Source organism: Mobula hypostoma, chromosome 6, assembly GCF_963921235.1.
Source record: "Mobula hypostoma chromosome 6, sMobHyp1.1, whole genome shotgun sequence".
Classification (NCBI taxonomy): Eukaryota; Metazoa; Chordata; class Chondrichthyes; order Myliobatiformes; family Myliobatidae; genus Mobula; species Mobula hypostoma.
The window spans coordinates 8,607,853-8,631,265 of record NC_086102.1 but is presented as its reverse complement, the minus strand read 5'-3'; the positions used below and the strand labels follow the sequence as shown (position 1 = coordinate 8,631,265).

At 42.3% G+C, this 23,413-nt stretch overlaps 1 long non-coding RNA gene across 11 annotated transcripts in view; it reads left to right on the top strand.

Moving 5' to 3' along the window:
* LOC134347806 (uncharacterized) overlaps positions 1-23,413 on the top strand; it is a 293,384-nt gene that overhangs the window by 34,105 nt on the left and 235,866 nt on the right. For 8 of the 11 annotated variants that reach the window (XR_010018264.1, XR_010018265.1, XR_010018263.1 and 5 more), the window contains one exon: positions 7,330-7,382. This is a non-coding gene — a long non-coding RNA (uncharacterized LOC134347806). Of the gene's footprint in view, positions 1-7,329; positions 7,383-15,391; positions 15,549-23,413 lie in introns of all 11 variants that reach the window. The other 3 variants (XR_010018266.1, XR_010018260.1, XR_010018262.1) reach the window with 1 other exon arrangement.

Genomic DNA, 23,413 nt, shown 5'->3' with positions numbered 1-23,413 from the left:
TAAATCCTTCAAATACATGAGGAGTAAAAATCTTTATGTTACGTCTCTGTCTAAATGTGCAATGTGCAATGATAGTAATTTACTGTATAATAAATATGTATGACAGGATAGTCAATATAACATAGAAATACAGTTGCATCAGCATGAATTAAGCAGTCTGATGGCCTGATGGAAGAAGCCATCCTGGAGCCTGTTGGTCCTGGCTTTTATGCTGCGGTACCGTTTCCCGAATGGTAGCAGCTGGAACAGTTGGTGGTTCGGGTGACTTGGGTCCCCAATGATCCTTTGGGCCCTTTTTACACACCTGTTTTTGTAAATATCCTGATTAGTGGGAAGTTCACATTTACAGATGCGCTGGGCTGTCCGCACCACTCTCTGCAGAGTCCTGTGATTAAGGGAGGTACAGTTTCCATACCATGCAGTGATGCAGCCAGTCAGGATGCTCTCAATTGTGCCCCTATAGAAAGTTCTTAGAATTTGGGGACCCATACCAAACTTCTTCAACCGTCTGAGGTGAAAGAGGCGCTGTTGTGCCTTTTTCACCACACAGCCGGTATGTACAGGCCACGTGAGATCCTCAGTGATGTTTACACCAAGGATCTTAAAGCTGTTCACCCTCTCACCCCAGATCCAGTGATGTCAATAGGGGTTAGTCTGTCTCCATTCCTCTTGTAGTCCACAAACAGCTCCTTTGTTTTTGCGACGTTGAAGGAGAGGTTGTTTTCTTGACACCACTGTGTCAGGGTGATTACTTATTCTCTGTAGGCTGCCTCATTATTATTTGAGATTAGGCCAATTAGTGTAGTGTTGTCAGCAAATGTAATTAGCAGATTGCAGCTGTGGGTGGCGACATGGTCATGGGTATACAGAAAGTAAAAGGGGAGGGCTTAGTACAGAGCCCCGAGGGGCACCTGCGTTGAGGGTCAGAGGGGCAGCGGCTTGGATTTTCAGAAGGCCTTTGCAAGGTGCTACACATGAGCCTTCTAAACAAGATATTAGGCCATGGTATAACAGGAAAGGTACTAGCATGTATAGAAGATCTGTTGACTTGCAAAAGAGAAAGAATGGGAATAAAGTGGACCTTCTCTAAATGTCTGCTGGTGACTGTTGCTTTTCCGCAAGGGTCGGTGTTGGATCAGCTATGGTTGGACCATATACACAAGAGATCCTGCAGATGCTAGACATCTTGAGCAACACAAACAAAATGCTGGAGGAACTCAAAAGGTTGGGCTCGACTTGCTGAGTTCTTCCAGCATTTGTGTATATGATGCAACTAGTCATCACATTCCAACTGATGTAACCTTTACTACATTGGTGAGACCTTGCGTAAGTTGGGGGACTGTTTCATCAAGCACCACCACTCCATCTGCCAGAAGCAGAATTTTCCAGTGCCAACCATTTTAATTCAGAATCAGAATCAGGTTTATTATCACCGGCATGTGTCATGAAATTTGTTAACTTAGCAGCAGAAATTCAATGCAATACATGATAATATTAATAAGAAAAGATAAGTATATCAATTACAGTAAGTGTATATATGTAGATTGAATAGACTAAAATAGTGCAAAACAGAAAATGTATATATTTTAAAAAAAAGAGCTAGTGTTCATGGGTTCAATGTCCATTTAGGAATCGGATGACAGGGGGGAAGAAGCTGTTCCTGAATCGCTGAGTGTGTGCCTTCAGTCTCCTGTACCTCCTCCCTGATGGTAACAGTGAGAAAAAGGCATGCCCTGGGTGATGAGGGTCCTTAATTGTGGACATTGCCTTTCTGAGGCACTGCTCCTTGAAGATGTCTTGGGTACTATAGAGACTAGGATCCATGATGGAATTGACTAATATTAGGCCTTCCTGTAGCTTCCTTCAATCCTGTGCAGTAGCCCCCCATCGCCCGTACCAGACAGTGATGCAGCCTGTCAGAATGCTCTCCCTGGTACATCTATAGAAGTTTTTCAAGTGTTTTAGTTGACAAAGAAATCTCTTCAAGATCCTAATGAAATATAGCCGCTGTCTTGCCTTCCTTGTAGCTGCATTGATATGTTGGGAGCAGGTTAGATCCTTAGCTCTTGACACCCAGGAACTTGAAATTGCTCACTCTCTCCACTTGTGATCCCTCTATGATTCGTATTCCCATATCAACATGTTGGTCCATGGCCTCCTCTTGTGCCACAATGAGGCCTTTCACAGGGTGGAGGAGCAACACCTCATATTCCGTTTGGTACTCTCTAACCCAATGGCATGAATATTAATTTCTCTTTCCTGTAATGCTTTTCCCTCACCCATCCTTCTCCTTCTATTCTGCACTCTGGCCTTTAACCTCTTCTCACCCACCAATCACCTCCCTCTGGTGACCATCCTTCTTCTCTTTTTCCCATGGTCCACATTCCTCTCCTATCAGCTTCCTTCCTCTCCAGCCCTTTATCTTCCCTGCCCACCAAGATTCAACTCTCACATTCTTGCTAGTTCTCCTTCCCCTCCCCCATCTTTTTATTCTGGCAGGATACTTGGTAGTGTGGAGGAGCAGAGGGATCTGGGGTTACACGTCCACAGATCCCTGAAAGTTGCCTCACAGGTGGATAGGGTAGTTAAGAAAGCTTATGGGGTGTTAGCTTTCATAAGTCGACAGATAGAGTTTAAGAGTCGCAAGGAGATGATATAGCTCTATAAAACTCTGGTTAGGCCACACTTGGAGTACTGCGTCCAGTTCTGGTCACCTCACTATAGGAAGCATTGGAAAGGGTACAGAGGAGATTTACCAGGATGCTGCCTGGTTTAGAGAGTATGCATTATGATCAGAGATTAAGGGAGCTAGGGCTTTACTCTTTGGAGAGAAGGAGGATGAGAGGAGACATGATAGAAGTGTACAAGATAATAAGAGGAATAGATAGAGTGGATAGCCAGCGCCTCTTCCCCAGGGCACCACTGCTCAATACAAGAGGACATGGCTTTAAGGTAAGGGGTGGGAAGTTCAAGGGGGATATTAGAGGAAGGTTTTTTGCTCAGAGAGTGGTTGGTGCGTGGAATACACTGCCTGAGTCAGTGGTGGAGGCAGATACACTAGTGAAGTTTAAGAGACTACTAGACAGATATATGGGGGAATTTAAGGTGGGGGGTTATGTGGGAGGCAGGGTTTGAGGGTCGGCACAACATTGTGGGCTGAAGGGCCTGTACTGTGCTGTACTATTCTATGTTCTATGTTCTATCTTCCCCCTTCCTTTCCAGTCCTGAAGAAGGGTCGTGAAATGTTGACTGTTTAGATGCTGCCTGACCTCCTGAGTTGCTCCAGCATTTTGTGTGTGTTGCTTTAGATCTATAGAAATTTTCAAGTTCACTTGGACTTTCAGAAGGCCTTTGACAAGGTGCCTCACATGAAGCTGCTGAGTAAGCCCATGGTATTACAAGGAAGGTACTAGCATAGATAGCAGGTTGGCTGACTGGTAGGAGGCAAAGAGTTAGAATTAAGGAGGCTTTTTCTGGTTGGTTGCCAGTGACTAATGGTGTTTCGCAGGGATAGGTAATGGGGCAGCTTCTTTTCAGGTTACATGTTATTATTTGTATGGCATAATTGATGGCTTTGTGGCTAAGTTTTCAGCTGATACAGAGATAGGTGGAGGAGCAGGTAGTGTTGAGGAAGCAGGGAGTCTGCAGAAGGACTTGTACAAATTTGGAGAATGGGCAAAGAAGTGGAAGGTGGAACATAATGCAGGGAAATATATAGTCATGTGCTTTTGTAGAAAGAATAAAGGTATAATCTCCAGGATTTCCTAAAGGTTAACTTGCAGGTTGAGTCAGTGGTATATCTGTGGAATTCATTGCCATGGATGTCTGTGGAGGCCATTTCACTGAGAATACCTGAACTGGAGTTTGATAAATTCTTGATTAGTCTGGGCATCAAAGGTTACAGGGAAAAGGCAGAAGAATGGGGTTGGGAAAGATAATAAATCAGCCATGATGGAATGGTGGAGCGGACTGAATGGGCTGGATGGATCTCCTGAGATGTTGATGCCTCGGAACTTGAGGCTGCTCACTCTTTCCCTGCTGACCACTCAATCAGGGATGGAGTGTGCTCTCCTGACCTCCCCTTCCTGAGGGCCACAATCAATTCCTTGGTCTTGTCGACACTGTATGAGCTTCAGGCAATGCCACTCCACCAGATCGTCGACCTCATTCATTTTATACTTCATACATCTACTTGAAGGAGCAGGCAGAGCCTTGGTTTCATGAAGAGTTCGGGAGGATGCAGCTCAGGCAGGGTGGTACTTGAGCTTCAACAGCTGTCGTCTGAGTGGACATTCAGAGTGGTGATCTTAAGGCTTTAACTCTTCAAGGCTTCAGCAAAGAGAGGCTTCACTCAGGGAAAGAAAATCTCAAGTTTTTTTTCTTTCTTTATATCTACTCAGCTAGGTAAAGTTGCCAGGCAGGCTAGTGCAATATTCCACTTGCGGGACGTGGGAAGGCAGGGAGACCTCCAGTGTCCCTGGTGACCACAAGCGTGAGAAGTGCATCCAGATGCAGCTTCTAACAAACCGCGTTAAGGAGTTGGCATTGGAGTACCTCTGTGGCCACCCCTCTCAAAAACAGGTATATTACTTTGAATACTATCCGGGGGATGACCTAACAGAGGAAAGTCACAGTGGTCGGGCCTTTGGCACTGAGTCTGCCTCTGACTCAGATGAGAAGGGGGAAAGAAGACACACACTGTGGTGACAGGGAATTCATTAGTTGTAGGGGGATGGACAGGAGGTTCTATGGGTGAGAACGAGACTCCCAGGTAGTATGTTGCCTCCCTGGTGCCAGGTTCTGGGATATCTCGGACTGAGTCCTCAGCATTCTTAAGTGGGAGGGTGTACAGCCAGAAGTCATGGTCCATGATATGTGTAGGACGAGTGACGAGGTTCTGCATTGGGAGTTTAGGGACTTGGGGGCTAAGTTAAAGGGCAGGGCGTCAAGGTTTTGATCTCAGAAATTCTACATGTGCTACATGCTAGCGAGGCTAGAACTAGGCATATTACCCAGTTTAATACATGGTTAGAGAGTTGGTGCAGGAGGGAAGGCATAAAATTTTTGGATCATTAGTCTCTCTTCTAGGGAAGGTGGGATCTGTACAGAAGGGATGGTTTGCACCTGAACTGGAGGGGGGCAAATATGTTTGCAGGAAGGTTTGTTAATGTTGCATGGTGGGGTTTAAACTAGAATTGCAGGGGTTTGGAAACCAGAGTGCTAGAACAGTTAGTGGAGAGGTTGTGGAAGCGGAATTAGGTAAGACCTCAGAGAAAATTAGGATTGATTGATTAATGAGTTAAGGTAAGAGAACCCTTGGGAGAAGAGTGATCATTATATGATCGAATTCACCCTGAAATCTGAGAAGGAGAAGCTAAGGTCAGATATATTAGTATTACAGTGAAGTATAGGGAATTGCATAGGCATGAGGGAGGAGTTGGCCAGAATTGATTGGAAAAGAACACTGGCAGGGATGACAGCAGAGCAGCAAATTACAAATGTCATTCCACTCTTCAAGAAGCGAGAGAGGCAGAAGAAAGGAAACTGTAGGCCAATTAGTCTGACTGCAGTGGTTGGGAAGATGTTGGAGTTGAGTATTAAGGATGAGGTCTCTGGATACTTGGAGGCACATGGTAAAGTAGGTTGTAGTCTGTATTGTTTCCTCAAGGGAAAATCTTGCCTGACAAATAGGTTGGAATTCTTTGAAGATGTAACAAGCAGGATAGACAAAGGAGAATCGGTTGATGTTTTGTTCTTGAATTTTCGGATGGCTTTTGAAGGCTGCTTAACAAGCTATGTGCCATGGTATTACAGGGAAGATTTCTATCATGGTTAAAGCAGTGGCTGGTTGGCAGGATACAAAAGAGTGGGAATAAAGGGAGTCTTTTCTGACTGGCTACCGGTGACTAGTGGTGTTCCACAGAGGTCTGTGTTGGGACCAATTCTTTTTACATTATATATGAATGATTTGGATCTTGGAATTGATGGCTTTTTTTGCAAAGTTTGCAGATGATATGAAGATAAGTGGAGGAAACAAAATAGTTTGAAGGAAGTAGAGAGGCTAAAGAAGGACTTAGATTCGGAGAATGAGCAAAGAAATGGCAAATAGGATACATTGTTGGGAAGTGTAGTGTCATGCACTTTTGTAGAAGAAATTAAAGGATTGACTATTTTCTAAATGAAGAGAAAATATAAAAAACTGAGACACAAAGGGACTTGGGAGTCCTTATGCAGGATTCCTTAAAGGTAAACTTGCAGGTTTAGTCTGTGATGAGGAAGGCAAATGCAATGTTAGCATTTATTTCAAGAGGACTAGAATATAAAACAAGGATGTAATGTTGAAGCTTTATAAAGCACTGGTGAGTATTGTGAGCAGTCTCAGGCCCATATCTTAGAAAGGGTGTGCTGAAACTGGAGAGGGATCACAGGAGGTTCATGAAAATAATTCCAGGATTTGATGGCTTGTCAGAAGAAGAGCATTTGATGGCTCTGGGCTTGTATTCACTGGAATTCAGTAGAATAGGGGTGACCTGCTTGAAGCCCATCGAATGGTGAAAGGCTTTGGTAGAGTGGACGTGGAGAGGATGTTTACCGTGGTGGGAGAGTCTAAGAGCAGAGGACACAGCCTCAGAGTAGAGGGGTGTCCTTTTAGAACAGAGATGAAGAGGTATTTCTTCAGCTAGAAAGTGGTGAATCTGTGGAATTCTTTGCTACAGGCAGCTGTGGAGGTCGAGTCTTTATGTATATTTAAGGGAGAGGTTGATAGATTCTTGATTGGTCAGGGCATGAAGGGCTACGGGGAGAAGGCAGGAGATTGGGGCTGAGAGGGAAACTGGATCAGCCATGAGACTCAGTGGGCCAACTGGCATAATTCTGCTCCTATATCTTATGGTCTTATGATCTATACTACTCTGAGCTGTTCCCACATTCTTTGGGCTTACTTTCCAGGACTCTTCATTTTATGTTTTCAATATTTATTTCTCATTTCTTTATTGTTATGGTTTTTTTCTTTTATTCTTTTTGTAATTGTACAGCTTGTTGACTGTTGCACATTGCTTGTTTATCAGTTTTGTTGTGCACTTTTTTCATTGATTCCATTGTCTGTATTTACTGCAATGCCTGTAAGAAAATGAATCTCAGGGTTGTACATGGTAACATCTATGTACTTTGATAATGAATTTTCCTTGAAATTTGAAGTTTATACTCCTGTTCCAGAACCTCTGGAGTGGGAGTTGAGCCTATGACATTGCAGCACTGAGGTGCGAAGAGAGAAAGTTACCCTCCGAGCCAGTCTGTCATCCCTGCTCACGTCCATCTTTTCTGTTGCAGGAGGAGAGCAATCCACATTGATGCGACTCAATACTGATGAAGTGGAAGATAAAGTAAGTATGTCTGTCTCATAATTGCTAACACTGTAAAATATCATTCGCCATGTGGCATCTCCAAGAGAGTCTCACTTCAGGGATCTGCATTTCTTGCATTCCAATGGACCATGTTGGAAACAATTAGAGATGATTCCCTATGAGTATAGACCCTCTTAATATTGTCAACTTGTACGGTGCTTTCTTCTCACTATTCCCATTAGGCAGGCGGCACAGAAGCCTTAGATCCACACCTTCAGGTTCAGGAACAGTTCTTGAACCTACAACCATCAGGCTCCTGAACCGGAATGAATAACTTCACTCACCTCAAAACTGAACTGAATCTATGATCTACAGACTCACTTTCGGGGACTCTCAGTGTTATGATTTTCTTTTCATTTACACAGGTTGTCTTCTTTTGCACCTTGGTTGTTTGTCAGTCTTTGTGTACAGTTTTTCATGAATTGTATTGCATGTCTTTATTTTCCTTTAAATGCCTGGAAGAAAATGGATGTCCAAGTAGGATGTGGTTATATATACATACTTTGATACTAATTTTATTTTGACCTTGACATCTTATGTAAATGTTCTTGATGTATCACTATTGACAGTATGGACCTTCAGGAAGATCCATTGAATGTTACAATGGAGAAGGGGGTCTTGACTCTTAAATAGTTTCCCAGATAGTTTATTTCCATTCCCTTCTTCTTTCAGATCACTGTAATTTTTCCTTTGTTTTATCCAATCTTCTTCATATCCATCTCTATCACTCTGCACATTTCATATCCCGGATCCTCAGAATAGATGATCTTCCGCCAAGGTTTGCAAGAAGGAATCGGAATTAAAGTTAGTTTTGCCAAGGAGTTGGGACCAGCTCTACAACCCCAAATAGAAGCCCTCCTGAAATCTGGTTACTTGGCCGTTCTCCATTCTGAAAGATCCTCTTCAGACCAACCGTTCCCCCCGACATGGTCTGACCACCTCTGGCATTTGGATGATGAACTTGTAGGCTACATATTTATGTTCAATGGTGCAATTGAATGTCAGAGAATGCATACAGTACACAGCCTGAAATTCTTATTCTTCACGGACATCCATGAAACAGTAGAAAAACCCCAAAAAATGAATGACAGAATGTTAGAAACCCAAAGCCCCCTTGAATATTGATCTGTGTGTGTTGTTAATACAAACACGTTTCAATATTCAAGGTATAAGATTCAAGATTGTTTAATGTCATTTCCAGCACACAAGTGTAAAGGAGAATGAAATAATTGTTACTCATATCTAATGCAGCACAAAGAAAACACAATAAGATAAAGAACACCATAAGAATTATCATCATCATTATGTGCTGTGTCATATGACATGGGCAATCACAGCCCCATGACCATGATTGTTCTTGGCAAATTTTTCTACAAAAGTGGTTTGTCATTGCCTTCTGCTGGGCAGTGTCTTTACAAGACCGGTGACCCCGGCCACAATCAATACTCTTCAGAGATTGTGTGTCTAGCGTCAGTGATCGCATAACCAGGACTTGTGATATGCACCGGCTGCTCGTATGACCATCCACCACCTGCTTCCATGGCTTCATGTGACCCTGATCGGGGGGCTAAGCAGGTGCTACACTTTGCTCGAGGGTGTCCTGCAGGCTAGAGGAAGGAAGGGACACCTTACACCTCCCTCTGTAGAAATGTATCTCCACCCCACACACAATAAATATAAATACAGAAGAGAGCTTATCAACATCAAATGAATGTGTGTCCGTAAGTGACGCTTGGCACAGGAGTGTCTGTACGTAAGATGACTGACAGGAAATGATAAAGTAGTGATCATTGGCTGCGAAGGGGAGGGTTAGTGGATGGAGATGTTGATCAGCCTTACTGCTTGGACAAAGCAACTGGTTTTGAGTCTGGTGGTCCTGAAGTGTATGCTACATAGCTTCTTCCCTGATGGGAGTGTGACAAGTCTTTCATGAGCAGGTTGAGTGAGATTACTGGCCCAGTTCTGACACCTTTCTGTATATACAAAATGTATATGTGCGATATGACATCCCAGATCGGAGGCAGGAGCTTATTTTGCTCACACTCCGAGATGTTCTTTCCCTCTCCAGAGCACCAGAGCCTTTCGCTGTTTCATTGTTTGGTCAACTTACACCATCCCAGACAGACTGGCAAGACAGGGTGTCAGGATCTGGGACGAGAGCCGGATTCACTCATTCTCCGCGATGGCCACTCCTCTCTCTCTATGATGCTGAGGCTATGAAGATCGCCCTGTCTGTTGTGCTCTGTACCGTTCATACGACAAACTGATAAGTGGGCTGGTCCAGGGTTCAGATCTAAGGACCCAATTTTGGTATAGAATGTCATTGTTCTCTTCAATTGTTTCCATGATTTGTGTTTTTATCCCCTCTTGTGTATCAGGTGTAGGTTTTTATTTTTTTTCTTTAATTGGGCTCTTTTGGGTTTCCTGCTTTGTGGCTGCCCGTGAGAAACAAATCTCTAGGTTGTATAATTTATGCATTCTTTGATAATAAATGGACTTAGAATCTTTGATCTTTGAATGCTGTACCGTGCAAAAGTCTTAGGCACATGTATATAGCTGTATTTGTCTACATGGAGCAAAAAATGAGTTTGTAAATCTAGCGGGTGCAAAGAATGTTGGGAGTGGTGAGGGTGGGTCGTCACAGGGGAGGCGGGGGATACGTAGCAGAGAAGGAATGCCAGGGTGGGGGGTGGTAAGGGTGCAGACATACCCAGCCATGAGGCACCAGACAAGGCCATTTCATTCCAACCAGTTGGTTTATTAATCATTACAGAATGTATCTCTGGTGCTTCCTGCTCCCTCCCCTCTCCCTTCCCCTTTTCCCAACCATGACTTCCCTCTCCTTGCCCCCATATCAGAATCAGGTTTATCATCACTCACATATGACATGAAATTTGTTTTCTTTTTGTGGCAGCGGTACAGTGCAAAACATAAAATTACTACGATACTATGCAAAATTCTTTGGCACCGTATATGTGCCTAAGACTTTTGCACAGTGCTATATATCCTTGATGATGGACAGACTGGTGCCAATAATGTTTTGGGTAGTCTTGATTACCTGTTACAGAGCCTTCCTGTCTGCGGCTGTGAAATTTCTGTACCATGCAGTGTTGCAGCTTGTCATGATGCTCTCTGCTTAATCTGTAGAATGATGTGAGTATGGATGTGCACAGTACAGTCCTCTTCAGCCTCCTCAGAGAGTAAACACATACGTTTCAACATAAGAACATAAGAAATAGGAGCAGGAGTCGGCCATCTGGCCTGTCGAGTCTACTCACCATTCAATAAAATCATGGCTGATCTGGCCATTGACTCATCTCCACCCACCTGCCTTTTCTCCACAACCCTTAATTCCCCTACAATGCAAAAATATATCCAACCTTGTCTTAACTATATTTACTGAAGTAGCCTCCACTGCTTCATTGGGAAGAAAATTCCACAGATTCACCACCCTCTGGGAAAAGCAGTTCATCCTCATCTCTGTCCAAAATCAACTCCCCCCAAATCTTGAGGTTATGTCCCCTAGCTCTAGTCTCACCTACCAGTGGAAACAACTTTCCTGCCTCTATCTTATCTATCCCTTTCATAATTTTATATGCTGTATAAGATCTCCTCTCATTGTTCTGAATTCCAGTGAGTACAGTCCCAGGCGACTCAATCTCTCCTCATAGTCTAACCCCCTCATCTCTGGAATCAACCTGGTGAACCTCCTCTGCATTGCCTCCAAAGCCAGTACATCCTTCTTCAAGTAGGAGACCAGAACTGCACACAGTACTCCAGGTGTGGCCTCACCAGTACCCTGTACAGTTGCAGCACAAACTCCCTGCTCTTAGATGCAATCCCTCTAGCAATGAAGGCCAACATCCATTTGCCTTCTTGACAGTCTGTTACACCTGCGAACCACCCTTCAGCACAAACACTCCCAAGTCTTTCTGCACAGCAGCATCCTGCAGTTTTTTACCATTTAAATAATAAGCTGCTCTTCTATTTTTCCTTCCAAAGTGGATGACCTCACATTTACCCATATTGTATTCCATCTGCCAGACCCTTGTCCTCCACTCAGTTAATCTATCTATATTTCTCTGTAGACTCCCCGTATCTTCTGCACAATTTGCTTTTCCACTCAATTTAGTATCATCATCAAACTTAGATACACTACACTTGGTCCCCTCTTCCAGATCATTAATGTATATCGTGAAAAGTTGTGGGCCCAGCACTGACCCCTGTGACACACTGCTCACCACTGATTGCAAGCCAGAGTAACACCCATGTATCCCAAATCACTGCTTTCTATTAGTTAACCAATCCTCTATCCATGCTAAAACATCACCCCCAAACTCTATGCATCCTTATCTTATGGATAAGTCATTTATGCGGCACCTTATCGAATGCCTTCTGGAAATCCAGGTAAGTAATGCCCAGGTGTTCCCCTCTATCCACTGTGCTTATTATATCCCAAAGTACTCTAGTAAATTTTTCAAGCAGGACCTGCGTTTGCTGAATCCATGCTGCGTCTGCCTGATGGATCTATTTCTTTCCAGATGTCTGGCTATTTCTTCTTTAATGATAGCTTCAAGCACTTTCCCAACTACAGATGTTAAATTAACTGGCCCCTAGTTACCTGCCTTTTGCCTACATCCTTTTCTGAACAGTGGCATGACATTTGCTATCTTCCAATCCACCGGGACCTGCCCAGAGTCCAGAGAATTTTGGTAAATTATCACCAAAGCCTCTAACGTCTGCCATTTCTTTCAGTACCCTGGGATGCATTCCATCAGGACCAGGGGACTTGTTGATCTTCAGGTCCACAAGTTTGCTCAGCATTATCTCTTTAGTGATAGCTATTGTATCAAGGTCCTCACTTCCCATCGCATCCATAACATCTCTCTTTGGCATGCTGGATGTGTTCTCCATCATGAAGACTGACATAAAATAGTAATTCAAAGCCTTGACCATTTCTTCATTAACCAGTATCCAATCCTCCTTCTGTTCCTCCAAGGGACCTACATTCACTTTAGCCACCTTTTTCTGCATTATATATCCATTTACTATCCATTTTTATATTTTGTGTGAGTTTATTTCATAATCTATCTTCCCTTTCTGATGAGAAAGTACCTTGCACTACATCCTGAATCAGGTGTGGATCAATTGGTGCCTAGTCTTTCTTCAAAAGGTTGTATTATGCTCCAGAATAGGCTTGAGCAACTGGGGACAGCTGAAACATGGGCTGCACAATCCTAGCAAATATTAAGCACTTTAAGATAATAAGATCAAAAGTTATAGGAGTAGACTTTGGCTATTTAGCCCATTGAGTCTGCTTTACCAATCAATAATGGCTGATGTTTTGAATCCCATTCTCCTGCTTTCTTCCCATAATGCTTAATGTAACTAATATGGAACCTATCAAGCTCTGCCTTAAATACATCCAATGACATCCTCCATAGCCCTCAGAGGCAACGAATTCTACAGATTATCATTCTCTGTCCCTTTATTCTGAAGCTGTGCCCTTTGGTCCTATAGTGTCTAGCCTAGAAATTGAGTATCACTTGGATATATATGGTGTTCAAGACCACATTAACAACCTTTTGAGTCCTCTGTAAATATTCATGAAATCTGGTAAAAAAAAGACACTTACCCCTGACATCTCCTCTGTATCTACTTCCAAGCACCTTAAAACTGTGCCCTCTTGTGTTAGCCATTTCAGCTAGCTGGGAAAAAGCCTCTGACGATCCACACGATCAATGCCTCTCATCATCTTGTACACCTCTATCAGGTCACCTCTCATCCTCTGTCGCTCCAAGGACAAAAGGCCGAGTCCACTCAACCTACTCTCATAAGGCATGCTTCTCAAACCAGGCAACATCCTTGTAAATCTCCTCTGCACCTTTTCTATGGCTTCCACATCTCTGAATAACAAGAGCTGGCAGATGATAAGTGGGGAGATAAAAATTAATAAGCAGCTGGTAAAGAGAACTCTTCCCAGGCTACCACCAGCTTTTCTGAGATTGTTTGCGTTAGCACACTAGACGCTGTGAGACGCCTGTCTCTGCCCCTCTGAATACAGGGATCTGAGCCCAATGCCCTCTCAGTTCACCCAAGCAATGGAGGCCACCTCATGCCCCTCTGGAACAGTATTCACCCTTCTCTCAGGACAGCCCGGGGTGTGGTATGCTACTGTAATGCTGTCACAGCATCAGTGACCCGGACTCAATTGCAGTCACTGTCTGTAAGGAGTTTGTATGTTCCCGCATGGGTTTCCTCTGGGTATTCTGATTTTGTCCCAGATCCCAAAGGTGAATGGGTTAGTAGGCCAATTGGTCACATTGGGGTAACTGGCCTGCCCTGGCCCTTTGGTCTGGAAGGGCCTGTTACCGTGCTATATCTCTAAATAAAAATAGTGTCAGAGGGGAAGTGGAAATAACAGCAGAGGTTGGGAGGAATCTTCCACTGTGTCCACTTGTTTACCACCCCCACCCCCCCTTGCCCAATGTTTCCATTCGCCCCCACCCCAGCACTTCCTTATTGTGCTGCACTTTCCTTCCCTATCAGATTCCATCACCTCAGAATCAGAAGCAAAGTTCAAAAGTCAAAGTAAATTTAATATCAAAGTACCTATATGTCACCATATACAACCCTGAGATACATTGTCTGGAGGTATACTCAATAAATCCATAGAATAATAACCATAATAGAATCAACGAGAGACTGCCCCAACTTAGGTGATTAACTAGTGCACAAAAGACAACAAAATGTGCAAATACCAAAACAGAGAAATAACAATAATAATAATAAATAAATAAATATTGAGAACATGAAATGAAGAGTCCTTGAAAGTGAGTTCACTGGTTGTGGGAACATTTCAATGATAATGCAAGTGAAGTAGAGGGAAGGTATCCCGTTTGGTTCAAGAGCCTGATGGTTGAGGAGTAATAACAGTTCCTGAACCTGGTGCTGTGAGAACTGAGTCTCCTGTACTTTCTTCCTGATGACAGCAGCGAGAAGAGAGCTGGGTGGTGGGCATCCCAGATGATGGATACTGCTTTCCCAACAGCCTTTTGTGTAGATTTTCTTAATGGTGGGGAGAACTTTACCCATGATGGACTGAACCATAGGTTTATGATCTTCTTACTATGGCCTTTTCCCCCTTCCTTTCCAGTCTTGATGAAGGATTCAGCCCGAAAAGTTGACTGTTTATTCCTCTCCATAAATGCTGCTTGACCTGCTGAGTTCCTCCATTGTGTGTTCTCCTCATTCTCCTGTGCCCAAGTGAATCAATTCCTAACCTATTCAATCTTTCCCTAAAATCAGGTCCCCAAGTCCTGGAAATATCTGTATAATTTGTTTCTGCATAGCAGGCAGGCATATGTGCAGAGATTTGGCACTTTGTTTCATCAGAGGAGCTTTTCTTTGGCAAAGCAGCGGGAATCAGAATAATATTTATTATCAGTGAACTATGTCACGAAATTTGTTGTTTTGTGGTAGCAGTAATGCGCACAGGTACAACAATCACTATAAGTTGCAAAAAATAAATAAATAGCGCATAAAAAGGATAGTGTTCAAGGGTTGATCGGCCATTCAGAAATGTGATGGCGGAGGGGAAGAAGCTGCATCTAAATTTATGATGAATCTTCATGCTCCTCACTGATGGTCGTAATGAGAAGAGGGTCCTTAATGATGAATGCCACCTTTTTGAGGCACTGCCTTTTGAAGAATTCCTTGATGATGTGAAGCTAGTGCCCATAATGGAGCTGGCTGAGTTTACTGATCCCGTGCAGTGTCTCCTCCATACAAGTTGGTAATGCAACTAGTCAGAATGCTCTCCACTGTATATCTGAGGATGCAGCCATTTATCACCTCTACCCATCATACCTCGGCATCAGTCGCTATTCCTACTTTCCCCTCCTTCATCGGCCAGCTCTTTCTCCACCCCTTCCCCCTCAACTCTTCAAAACGGCCATCACCCCTCTACTGCCCGTTTCCTTCCACAGATGCCGCTGACCTGCTGAGTTCTTCCAGCGATATGTGTGTTGCTCCAGATTCCAGCATCTGCTGCCTCTTGTGTCTCCAAAACTGCTTCATAGCCAGTGAAGTACTGATGTGCAATCATTCTGGCAATGCAAGAAACACAGCCAGCACTTAGACTTCGTAAGTAGCAATGTAATCATCAGTAGTTCAGCTTTGGGATCTGATAGCAGAGTAAATATTGGCTCGGGACACCAGGGGGAAATCTAATGCTCTTCAAAGTAGCACCAAAAGAACATTCCAATCCATGGTAGATCAGGCTTTTATTTAATGTCTCATCCAAGACAATAATCTTTCAGTGTAGCAATCTTCTCCATTGGTACAGCATTTAGATTCAGTCTCATTTACTTATCACATACAATGTACAAAGTACAAACTACATTTATTATCAAAGTATGTGCTGTGCATTGAAACACTCAGTGAAATGCACCGTTTGCTTAAACAATCAGCACAGTCTAAGAATGTGCTGGGGACGGCATGCAAGTGTTGCCAAGTGGGAGGAGGTGCGAAGGAGTTCGACGTTTTGCAGTTTTGTATAAAGGAGTGATTGGGAATTGTTAAGTTCATCTGTAGTCAGTAGGGGACATTCTTTTAGGGTGGAAAGTATAAGGGAGAATGTGCTGGGTTTTTTTACGCAGAGAGTGGTGGGTGCGTGGAGCGCCCTACCAGGACTGGTGGTAGTGGCAATTACATTAGAGACATTTAAGAAACCCTTAGACAAGCACATACTGCTGGTGTCTACAGCAACAGTGGAGGTCTTCCTTCTCTGTCTGTCCATACTGTGGCACATAGGTATGGAAGGATCCTTCATTGCTGTTTCTGTAACAATTTCTTTGACCATTCTGGGTTGTTAGCCCTGAGCGGAACCCCTGAAGCTGGAGGACTGATGGACCACTCTTAGTCTGGTCTCTACTCTTTGACCTGTTTGGTATGGGCGACCCTATCAAGAGCCAAAGCGTAAACCTCTGACTCTAGCCGGCATAGTCCTCCAGGTCCTTGAGACACCCAAGCCTCTAAACCCTACGAGACGGTTAAGGTCCTCTTAGAGGTAGATAGGCACATGGATGAAAGAAAAATGGAGGGCTAACAATGGAGGGTATGAGGCATGGATTACACATATCTTGGAGTACTTAGAGGATAAAATATAAAACAGTTCACCATAGTATGCCACACACATCAAAGTTGCTGGTGAACACAGCAGGCCATGCAGCATCTCTAGGAAGAGGTACAGTCGACGTTTCGGGCCGAGACCCTTCATCAGGACTAACTGAAGGAAGAGCTAGTAAGAGATTTGAAAGTGGGAGGGGGAGGGGGAGATCCGAAATGATAGGAGAAGACAGGAGGGGGAGGGATGGAGCCAAGAGCTGGACAGGTGATTGGCAAAAGGGATATGAGAGGATCATGGGATAGGAGGTCCAGGAAGAAAGACAAGGGGGAGGGGGGGAACCCAGAGGATGGGCAAGGGGTATAGTGAGAGAGACAGAGGGAGAAAAAGGAGAGAGAGAAAAAGAATGTGTGTATATAAATAAATAACGGATGGGGTACGAGGCGGAGGTGGGGCATTAGTGGAAGTTTGAGAAGTCAATGTTCATGCCATCAGGTTGGAGGCTACCAGATGGAATATAAGATGTTGTTCCTCCAACCTGAGTGTGGCTTCATCTTTACAGTAGAGGAGGCCGTGGATAGACATGTCAGAATGGGAATGGGATGTAGAATTAAAATGTGTGGCCACTGGGAGATCCTGCTCTCTCTGGCAGACAGAGCGTAGGTATTCAGCGAAATGATCTCCCAGTCTGCGTCAGGTCTCGCCAATATATGGAAGGCCACATCGGCAACACCGGACGAAGTATATCACCCCAGCCGATTCACAGGTGAAGTGTCGCCTCTCCCAGTGGGCACACACTTTAATTCCATTGTTCATGGACATGACTAAACGCCTCTTAAATGTTGCTGTTATAACTCTTTCCACCACTTCTCCTGGAAGCATGTTGCTGGCACCTCTCAGTCCTGATGAAAACAGAGACAAGGAGGAATTTCTTTAGCCAGAGGGTGGTGAATCAGTGGAATTCATTGTCACAGGCAACTGTGGAGGCCAAGTCACTTGGCATCATGGTAACGTAGTGGTAAGCATGGCGCTATTTCAGCTCGGCGTGTTCTGGAGTTCGAAGTTCAATTTTGATGCCATTCTGTAAGAAGTCTCTGTCTCTCTGTACATCTTCCTCATGTAATGCATGGGATTTCTCTGAGTCCCCCAGTTTCCTCCCACAGTTCAAAGACATACGGGTAGGTTAATTGGTCATTGTAAATTGTCCCGTGATTAGATTAGGATTAATCGGGGCTGTGGGTTTGCTGGGACAGGTGTGGATCAAAGAGCCAGAAGAGCCTACTTGGCATTGTATCACTAAATAAATAATTAAATTAATGTATTTAAAGCAAAGGTTGATAGGTTCTCGATTAGTAGGAGGAATCAAAGGTTACGGGGAGAAGGCAGGAGAATGGGGTTGAGAAGGAAAATAAATCAGCATGATGAATGGTGGATCAGACTTGATGGGCCGAATGGCCTAATGCTGCTTCTATGTTCTGTGGTCTATTGGTATGTAAAAAATGGTCTTGTAAATCTTCTTTAAAGTTTCCCCCTCTCACCATAAAGCTAAGCCCTCAAGTAAGTGACATTTCCAATCTGGACATAAGACCTTTGACATTCTATCCTAACTATAGGGGCGGCAAATTGCATAGTGGTTAGTCTAATCACTTTATAGTGCCAGTGATCACTGAATCCCATAACTGTTTGTGCATTTTCTCCATAACTATGTGTAATTCCTCCGGGTGCTTCAGCTTCCTCCCACGTACAAAAGATGTCTGGGTTATGGTTAGTGAGTTGTGGGTTATGGTTAGTGAGCTACCCCACTAAGAACACAGAACATAAGACATTACAGGACAGTAGAGGTCCTTCAGCCGCTGATTGTGTTCTAACCTATATAAACCTACTCCACGATCAGTATAACCCTTCCCTCCCTCACAGCTCCTAAACACTCCAATTTTTGTACATCCAATTGCCTATCTAAGTGTCTCTTAAATGTCCTTAATGTATCAGCCTCCACCACCACCCTGCAATGTATTCTTGGCATCTATCTCTCTCCGTGTAACAAAACCTACGTCTGACATCTCCTACTCTAACTTGGAACCAAGGACGTAAAACATTACAGCACAGCACAGATCCCTTTGGCCATGATGTTGTCCTGACCTGTTAACCTATTCCAAGATCAATCTAACTCTTCCCTCTAACATAGTCCTCCATTTTTCCTATCATCCGTGTACCTATCTAAGAGTCTTTTAAATGTCCTTAATGTATCTGCCTTTACCACTATCCTTGGCAGTTTGTTCCACACATCCACCACTCTCTATGTAAAAAAAAACATACCTCTGAAATCTGATATTTTTTTTGACTAATCCATTTTCTAGTCTGGAGTTTGGAACCAACCCCTCATTTTCTTCAGATATGGCAAATTATCCATCAGGATTACATTAGTATGAGATCATAGATCCATATATTACAGGAACAGGCCTTTTGTGTTATGTTTTGTAACTTCAAAACATTAAACTAAATCAAAGGAATGCACGGGATCCAGAACGCAAATCTAACTTCGTGTTTACTTTAAGTGAGGTGCACATGTATCATGTAATAGAATGCTGATATAGGCAATTACTGAAATATTAAACACACAACATTCCACCCTGCTTAGCTATAAACTCCAAGTCAATAGAGAATTCATCTCAACACTACACATATATTATAACACAACTACTATGTACAGCCATCCACAGCACAGTAAATTTTAAATTGTCCCTTTCAGGCCTAAAGATTTAATCACTGTGGGGGATTTCTCACTCTTTGGGGATAAGGTCTTTCCTGACAAGGGGCATCGCTCTGCTTGGCAGGTGAGATGTGGCTGTGAAGCGAACTCAGGTTCTGGGTCCTCCTCTGTGATGGCTGTAAAAGTTGACTATGAGACTGCAGGAAGAGGTTATAACAGCTGTGGACACTTCTTCTCCTTTTTCTTTTTTCTAAGATGTGTATCTTGATCTTGGGAAGGTGCATTTAGTTCACTGGAGCATTCTTTTATTAATCGTTTATTGCTCTCTTTACAATCTGATCTCTCCTCTTGGTTTCCTCATCCACAACAACAGCTGATGAACCCTCTGTTTTGTATCTCCATTGACTCCTTTCTTTTTGGCCAATCATTCTTCCAGCTGAGCTCTGGTCTTTGCATCTACTTTTATAAACAGCTTTTTGTCTCCCACTTGAAATTCATGCAAAATCTTTAATGCACACAAAGTAGATTCATTCTTTATACTCATAAAAGCTGAATGCTTGTGACTTTCCTGAAGCTCCTTGAACTCCCTTCCAGCTTAAAACATCGCTACTTTTTGCAAATAACTGCCTGATGAACATATCAGAAGCTTTCTCAGATGTGTTGCCTACAAAAACTGTTATAGTTGGCCCACTACTTTCATCACTTTCATGATCCCTCTGAGCAGCGTAGTCCTTCCTTGCTCCAATATGCTTTCCATCCAGAAGCACAGAGTTGGCACACATCAATTTGTCCTATGTTGGGCAATGGTTTATAGTGTATAGTATAGAGACAGTTGTGGCATTATCTCGTACCTTTCTTAATTCACTATCAGTTTACTTTATTGTAGGAGATGCGGCATGCAAATGGTGGATTGATCTCTAACTGTAACACAATTTGTTCAATCAGGCCGCTTTCTGTTTAGGTGCAGCAGTTTTGTGCAAGCTCACTTTTATTCCTGACTGCAACTCAATTGCATCTCTGTCTGCAGTTTCCATTGTTACAGCAATTCCAACTGCTCTTTTAAATGTGAGCCGTGCTTCAGTTAGAGCTATTTTTAAATGCTTTCTTATAAGATTTCACAAACAATCTCCCAGGGCATTATTAAGACCATTACCGAACTGACAATGCTCAGACAATCTCTTCAATTCAGCCATGTATGGTGAAATTAACTCCCCTTCCTTTTGATTCCATTTATGAAACAAAAAGTGTTCTGCAATCAACAATGGCTTTGGTTCTAAATGTTACTGCATCACTTTTGCAATATCAGCAAGGCTCATTTCTGATAGTTTGATTGGAGCAGTTAAATTTCAAAGCAAACTGTACGCCTTTAAATCGAATGCACTCTGCAAAGCTGGTACTTGCTTTTCATTGGCTGTTTCATTGGCTTCAAAATACTGTTTAAGCTTGGTATACATATTCCAGTTATCTTTTGTGTAACTGAACATGTCAATCTTTCCGATGTAGCAAGCCATTGCTGCTCTTCTTTAAAAATTATTATTGTCACTTGGTACTCACTCTTTCTTTCTTTTTCAATCTTTTTATTAATTTCGAAGTATAGAAACAAAACATAGTAATAATACAAATAGTAGGAGAAATATTGTTACATTTAGGAAAAGTAATTATAAAATCAAATAGTGTAAGTTAACAAAGCTCCCAATCATGTGGAACTGACAACGGATAATACAAATCAAAAAAACTGAAAAAAAACATGAAAAAGGAAAAAAAAAACAAAACCAAAAAAAAAACAAACCCCATCTCCAAAGAAAAACAGAATTAATCAACTAAACTAAAAGACTTGGGCAAAACTAACAACTTAAAAGTGGAAAAGAAGAAAACCTCAGCGTCGACGACTCCATTCCCCTTCAACAACAGTACAGAGAGATAAAACAAGTTTGGAAATGATCAAATCACATCAAGTGAAAATGCTGAATGAATGGCCTCCAAGTTTTTTCAAACTTAATGGAGGGGTCATAAATTGCACTTCTAATTTTCTCCAAATTCAAACACACCATAGTTTGTGAAAACCAATGAAATACCTCAGGAGGGTTAATCTCTTTCCAATTCAACAAAATGGACCTTCTAGCCATTAAAGTAAGACATGCAATCATCCTTCGTGATGAAGAGGTTAAATTATTTAAGTCTATCATTGGTAGTCCAAAGATAGCAGTAATTGGACGAGGTTGTAAGTCTATGTTTAGGACCGTTGAAATAATATCGAAAATATCTTTCCAATATTTCTGCAACAAGGGACATGACCAGAACATGTGGGTTAAAGAAGCTATCTCGAAATGACATCTGTCACATATTGGATTAATATAAGAGTAATAACGAGATAGTTTATCTTTGGACATATGAGCCCTGTGCTCTACCTTAAACATCAACCCATGCTTAGCACATACAGAGGGTGAATTCACCAACTGAAGAACTTTTTCCCATTTTTCAGTCGGTATATTAATCTCAAGTTCTCTTTCCCAGTCAGCTTTGATTTTATTAGAAGCATCAGGACATAAATTCATGATTATATTATATATAATTGCTACTACACTTTTCTGAGAGAGATTTAAATCTAAGATTTTTTCCAAAATGTCCATTGGATATGGGTGTGGAAAATTAGGGGAAACAGTAATTTAAAAGTTTCTAATCTGTAAATATCTAAAAAAGTGAGATCTGGGTAAATTATATTTATTAGAGAGTTGATCAAAAGACATAAAACAATTATCCAAAAATAAATCGCGAAAAGATATTATACCTTTGGTTTTCTAATCAAAGTAAGCTTGATCCATCGTGGAAGGTTGAAAAGAAAATTTGATATAATGGGACTTGCTAGAATAAATTGATTAAACCCAAAAAATCTTCGGAATTGAAACCATATACGTAAAGTATGCTTAACTATTGGGTTATTCATTTGTTTATATAATTTAAAAGAAGTAAAAGGAAGTGAAGTTCCTAAAACCGAACCCAAGGAAAACCCTTGTAATGAATTAGATTCAAGATTTACCCAATGAGGGTTTAAAGATATGTCCAAATCTCGTAACCAAAATTTTAAATATCGAATATTAATTGCCCAGTAATAAAATCTAAAATTTGGGAGGGGTACTCACTCTTTATGAACCCATGAATTCTTCCATGTCCTGCCTTCTTAAAAAAACTCCATCACCTCTGCACGTGCTGAGCTGCGCTGTATTTTTTAAAAATTTGATGTTCTGCCTGTGCTTTTCATTTAACTCAGTCATCTTGCTGCACTTCAACAGGTCCGTAACTGTTTCAGATTTGTTTTAAAAATACCTCATCACCACGGTTATGCTTTTTAATTTCAAAACATTAAACTAATACAAAAGGAAGACACAGGAGCCCAAAATGTGAGTCTAACTTCACGTTTACTTAAAGCGAGGCGTGCATATATCACCAAGTAGCATGATGCGTATGTAGTTCATGTGTGTGTGTGTGTGTGTGTGTGTATATAAAACTTGCAATGAATTATTTAAATGAACAAGAATGTTTAATAGAGAGATAGATAGACATACTTCATTGATCCCGAGGGAAATTGGGTTTCGTTACAGTTGCACCAACCAAGAATAGAGTATAAGTAGAGTATAATCAATCAATGTATACAAAATTACTCAGATATTATTGAAATAATTAATACACATCACTTTGGTTTAACTTGTTCATATGCACCAAGGTGCCTACCTGGCTAGTCCCATTTGCCTGCATTTGGATCATACGTGTGTGTGTGTGTGTGTGTGTGTGTGTGTGTGTGTGTGTGTGTGTGTGTAAGAGAGGAAAGGGGGTTGTTTTGCTGTTGTTGGTCCGTCACCTTCTTTTATATTCTGTGTCGTTCTGCTGAACACTGTGGGCAGGCTGCGTTGACACAGAATGTGTGGTGATGAATGTGAACTGCCCTTAGCACATCCTTAGGTTGTAATCTGTATCTTTCAATGTATGTATGATAAATAAATGAATCTGAATCTGAGTCTTGATGCCCCAGAGCTGGGAAAAGACCATGTGCCTTCACCCTGACTATGCTCCTCCCCTGTATCAAATCACCTCTCCATCTCCTGCACTCCAATGCTTGGTCTATTATTATTTACCATCTCCGTCCTATGAGCCCTTCAAATGATTGGTGTTGACCAT